Consider the following 6,000-nt stretch of genomic DNA (forward strand, 5'->3'; position numbering starts at 1 on the left):
TCTCAGATCATTACTCAACCTCTCTTTGGTGAATCAGATGAATTCAATGTTATTCTCCTTGTTCCTTTGTCTTTCTATCAGTCGTGTCTTGGATTATTGGGCCAAGGAACCAGCTCAAACCAGCTCACAAGAGAGGATTTTTAAATTTTCACTGTGAAATTTAATTCAGAAATCAGTCAAGGACACAAATCAGGGCTTGATTAATTATTATTTTGTTTATTTCTAGACTTAAAATGTTGAGAAAATGTTAATAATGCAGATTAACCTCTCTTTTTTTAAAAGCCAGTTGTTAAACATTTACTAGCACATCCCCAGATTTCTCCTGTCAGATGCCTTCTTCACTCCTATTATCTGGAATGGAAAAGAAAAAAATCACAAAAACCATGCTGTTGAACTCACTGCAAAATCAGGTTCTTTCAGTCAGGCCCTCATGAAGTAAGTAAAGCAATCTTTTTATATCTCCCTAATCAACTCACTCTGACTCACCACAGCACTATTCTGATCGAAATCATCTAGCCTCTACTTATATCTCCCAGGGCACACCAGGAAGAAATAAGAAGGCAAAGGTCAGTCAACAAGGAGATTCTCTAGGATGTCGGCAGTTTTCTTGCCAACTTAAAAACTGCTTTTAAATTCTTGCCCAAAAGACCCACAGCTAACTCCCAGATAAACCCATCCAAGGGCAAAGTTAATCTCACCTGCCCAAGTCTGCCCCACTGCTGCCTTGATCACAACAGTCCCAGCTGATATTGTGGGTTATGGGAATTTAACTCATGCTCCCTAGTTCCACAAATATTCTAGTTTACAATGCCCTTCTCCATCCTCTCAGGTGAGGACCATTGCTTCATATTTCACTAAAAAAAATTAAGAGCATCAGCTCTCGTCTCCCCCTCTGACTTGTATCACTCAGACATCTTTCCCTATTATCTCCTTCTTCACCTCTGTCTCTCATGTAGAAGTGGTCTTCTTGGGGAAGCTAGGTGGCACAGTGAATAGAGCACCAGCCCTAGAGTCTGGAGGTCCTGAGTTCAAATTCAGACTCAGAAAGATACTAGCTGTGTGATCCTGGGTAAGTCACTTAACCCTGATTACCTCAAAAAAAAAAAAAAGTGATTCTTCTCCTTGTCAGTGTTAACCTCTCAGTATGTGCCCTTGATCTCATCCCTGTCTATCTTCTCCAGTAGATTGCCCCCACCACCATTTAAAATTTTTGTTTTTAGTCTCTATTAGTTCCTTTTCTTCTACAAACATTCTCATGTTTCCTTGATCTTAAAAACCCTTGTATGAGCCAACTATTCACTCTAGTCATCATTCAATTATCTCTACTACCCATCCTGGCTAATCCCCTTGAGAAAGCTATTTATCTACACTAGGTACTTTCACTTTTTTTCTTCTTACATTCTGAACCCTCCTTAATCTGTTTCTGACCTCATCATTCAACTGAAACGGCTCTCTGCAAAGTTACCTATGTTCACTTAAACTGCCTAATCTAATGGCCTTTTCTTAATCCTCATCCTTCTTGACCAGTCTGCATCCTGTGACACTACTGATCCTCTCCTCCTAAATCCAGACACTCTCTCCTCTCTAAGTTTTCATGACCTGCTCTCTCCTGGTCCTCCTTCTCTCTAATGACATCCACTTCTCAGTCTCCTTTTACTGGTCACACTAGGTCATGGGTGGATCCTAAAGCTCTGCCTTGGCCCCCTTCTCCTTTCCTTCTATACTATCTCACTTTGTGATTTTACCAGCTCCCTTGGCTTCCACTATCCTCCCTAAGCAGATGATGCCCAAATCTACACATGCAGCTCGCTCTATATATCAAGGCTCTGTCCTAAGCAGCAGACTAGAACCACCAATTATGTCCAGTTATGTCATGCCCAGTGGAAAGCCCTGAAAATACAATGACCAGTGGAGCACAGACTCAACAGTGCAACTTAATAATCTCACCAGAAGACAATGGTTCCCATTACTTGCCCCTCTGGTGTACATACTGGCAATGAGAGTTTCTGGTACATGTCCCTCTATGTGCACTGCTTATGTGTATGACCATAACCATATGTGTTCCCTTATATGTGGGACCTTCCAAATGTGTGCTGGCTACATGTTTCTTATGTCTCTCTATTTGCTTTGTCAAACATGTTCATTGTATGTCCTTCCCTTTGTGTGTTCAGGCCACATGTGTTCCCTACTCACATGTTGTTGTTATTCAGTCACATTCTACTCTTCATAACCCCATTTGGGGTTTTCTTGGCAAAGATACCAGAGTAGTTTGCCCTTTCCCCTCTCCAGCTCATTTTACAGATGAGGAAACTGAGGCAAACAGGGTTAAGTGATATGCCCAGGGGGAAGTATCTGAGGTCAGATTTGAACTCATGAAGATGAATCTTCCCAGCCTCAGGCCTGGTTCTATTCACTGTGCCATCTAGCTGCCCTCATGTGCATCATTCCTATACATGGTCTAGTCTTTCTACATTTGTGGTATATGTATTTGTGGGTATTCTCCAGGTTTTTGAAGAGAATGTTCTGTTACTACTTTTCCTATTCTTGCCCTTGAGTCTTTAGTTTCTCTATCTATTGGCTCCATGCTATTAAAAAAACAAGTCCCCCTTCCATCTTAAAAAAAAAAAATCCTTTCACTTGATTCTGCCAGTTCCCTAAGCCAGTCTCTAACACTTCCTCCATTTCATATCCAGACTCCAGTAAAAAGCGTGTCTCCACTAGCCTCCCCTTATTCAGTTATCATCTGCAATCTGACTATCCCACCTCATCATTTAACTGAAATTTCTGTTTTGATTAATGATCTCCTATAGCCTTTTCTCAGTCCTAATCTTTTTTAGCTTCTCTATAACACTCGACACCATTGACCACCCACTCTTCTTGAATATATGGCTGTGTCCTTGTGGAGGAATGTTCCTATCTAGATTGTTTGTGAACTACTCCATGTGGGTTGAACTACAAAGCACCCTGGCTGATATGTGGGGACAATAAATGTTTAATTTGGAGGAGAGCATTAGAGAGAGATTTGATTCCTGACCTCATCTTCTCTCCTCCAAGTTCAGTTGAACGAGTCAAAGGATGTAATCATAGATGATGACTTTTTAATCTGTTAACAAGATGGCTCAATCAGAGAGAGACATTCATGCTTCATAACAGGGTGTTAATACCTTCCTAACCTGTTAGCAGCTCATTATCTGCAATTATATCCTGTGACTACAACACATTTTGGTTCCTCTGTGGAACCAAATCCTTTACCCTCCCACCCCTCCATCAATTACATCAGCATGACTGCTTGGTCACCTATACTCAAGGGGAAAAAAATACAAAGCAAAAGAGACTGGAAGAGGCCCAAAGCCTAGGCTCCCTTAGGCAGCCTGTGTTTGTCAGGGAAAGGAAAGAAATCTGCTCCCTTGCTCCTCACCTCATGGGGAATGCAAAAGAGAAGCTCTCATGCTCCATAGGAGAGAAAAGAGAGGGTGCCGAGTCATCCCTCTGAAAGTCTGAGTGAGTGAGTGTCTCAGTTGTCAGGAGACCCCCTTCTGCTGTTCTCATGAGAAGAAGGGATCGAGGTAGCCATTCCAAATCACCAAATCCTTCAACATTGAATATGACCCAGAGATCTATGACTGGGGCAGGGGAGGGGGTGGTAAATTCCTTATTTGTACCAATTATATTTATGATGGAATCCTAATAAAGCTGCCCCCAGTTCCAATATTCTAACTTCCTTTTAGGCCCCACTGATCAGCAGGTCCACTGTCCCTACCTAGTCACTCACACCCCCATACGCTTAATGTCCTAACTTCTCCATATATGCCTCACTAGAATAACAGGTACGTCCATAAACTCATATTTCTCACAGAAACAGCAGGTGTGTCCATATGATGGGATCCCAGCCACTGCCTCTACCAAGCCACTGCCCCCAGACCCATTTCTCATATTTTCCACAGAAACAGCAGGTTTGTCCATGCACTCAATCAAGACCACCTCCATCTAGTCCCAGACAGGACCACAATCTTCAGTCAATCAGAAAGCAGCACTACCAGATGCCCAAGCAGGATGCAGACCCCAAAATAATAGAAGGGACTTTCCCTAAGTAGGCACTGTGCAGCAATAATAAAGAACTGACCTAGAGCGAACTTCCGACTTAGAGAGACTTAGAGATAATATCATTATCATATATACATACCTCGCCAAATGGGTTTTTCTGCATGAATTGTACAGTTCCTTTATGGCTGGGACCCCTCCCCTATTACCTAATCCCTTAACAAATCCCTCCTGCCTTTTCAATATTAATAATTTCTGTGATGCAATCGCATCTTTACCCTCTAAAAATCCATCCTGCTTTCTCTGAAGTTGTTGGTTCCTTCTTGGAACTTAGCTTGCTTCATGAGAGGCATCCATCTCAATAAATGCCTGTACTTGGATTGGAGGTGATCTGACTCTGAATCCCTTAAGATGGTTCCACCACAACACACCATGAAACCGCAACAGCTTTTGGCATCCCTGGCTGGGCAGAGTTGAAACCTCAACACTTATATTAAGCCTAAATCTTTCTGTACCTTCTACCATTGCTCCCAGTTCTCCTTTCTGGGACAAAGCAGGTCTTATCCCCTTACCCAAGCTTCTCCTTTTACAAGTAAAGAAACTGACATCAAGAGAAATTGTGACTGTTAATTACACACAGTGGCAAAATTATTGACTATGGGAGTTACTGGATCTCTTCTTGATAATATTCCCAAAATACTTTTTATCTGAAAAAGTAAACATTAATTAACAATTAAATTATGGCATAATGTAGATAAAATATAAACATATATGTGTTTGACAGAGGTTTGTTAAAGTCCCAGCTCACACACCTAATTCTCTGATGGTAAGTTTTGGCTAATATGAGAAAGACTGGGCTAAAAATGTAAGGCCGATTAGTTACCAATGCTCATCCATTCCACCTTCACAACATCCTTAATTATCTATCCTCTTATCTTGACTCACACAGTCACCACCCCAGCTCAGGTTCTCATGACCTCCCTTTTTCTATCTCTTCTCTAATCCATCCTCCACACAGCTGCTGAAGGGAATCTTCCTCAAGTATAGGTTTGATCAAATGTTCCTCTGCTCCAAAACCCCTATTACCTCTTGAATCACATACAGATTCTCTCTCTGACATCGAAGAATTTTCACATGTGCCCAGACTTCCTTTCCAGACCTGTTAACAATTACTCTCATTCACACACTCTACTAATGCACAGGCCCTCCTACATGATATCTCCTCTCCCATCCCCAGGGTCTGGAATATACTTCTTCCTCATTTTTACCTCTTAGAATTACTAGTCCCCTTCAACACCCAGGACCAACTTCTGTTTGAGGCCTTTCCTAATCTCCACTACCCATGCCATAGCTAGAACCAGCCTCACCTCTCCTCTTACCCCCAACCAATTACTGTTTGCCCTGAAGACAAACATAAGCTCTTTGAGGTCAGGGATGGCTTAATTTTTGTCTGGGTGTGCCAGTGCCTACGCATTGCCTGGCACATAGCAATGCTTGTTTTCTGATTGGTTGGCCTCCAAGGTCCCTTTCAATTCTAGGACTTGAGAGCTATTTTCCCAGGGCACACACTTGAGAACAACTCATCTTTCAGTTTGCCAATAAGCCTTCCAAATGGACGCACTTCCCATTATAAGCCTTGCACTGTATGTGACATACTGTATGGTTATAGCATGTGTTTATTTAGTCCCTTAAAGGCTAGAAATTATACTCTCCACAGCTTTGCTCAGTTAAGGATAAATAGCACATGCCAATCAAAGTTTTTTTATAGCCCTCCTTACTCAAAAAAAAATAAGGACTGTGAAGAGAGAGGATGGAGCTGAGGCTGCAGTCTGACAGGGAACTCTGGTCAACTGTTTTTCTGGGGAATTCTTCAAACGGTTCATAAGCCCGAGAAATACAAGTAATGTGTTCCCTGGCTAGGAAAGGGTGCATGTTATTTTATTAAAAAGGATGAGGCAG

The sequence above is a fragment of the Notamacropus eugenii genome, chromosome 2, assembly GCF_028372415.1.
Source record: "Notamacropus eugenii isolate mMacEug1 chromosome 2, mMacEug1.pri_v2, whole genome shotgun sequence".
Taxonomy (NCBI): domain Eukaryota; kingdom Metazoa; phylum Chordata; class Mammalia; order Diprotodontia; family Macropodidae; genus Notamacropus; species Notamacropus eugenii.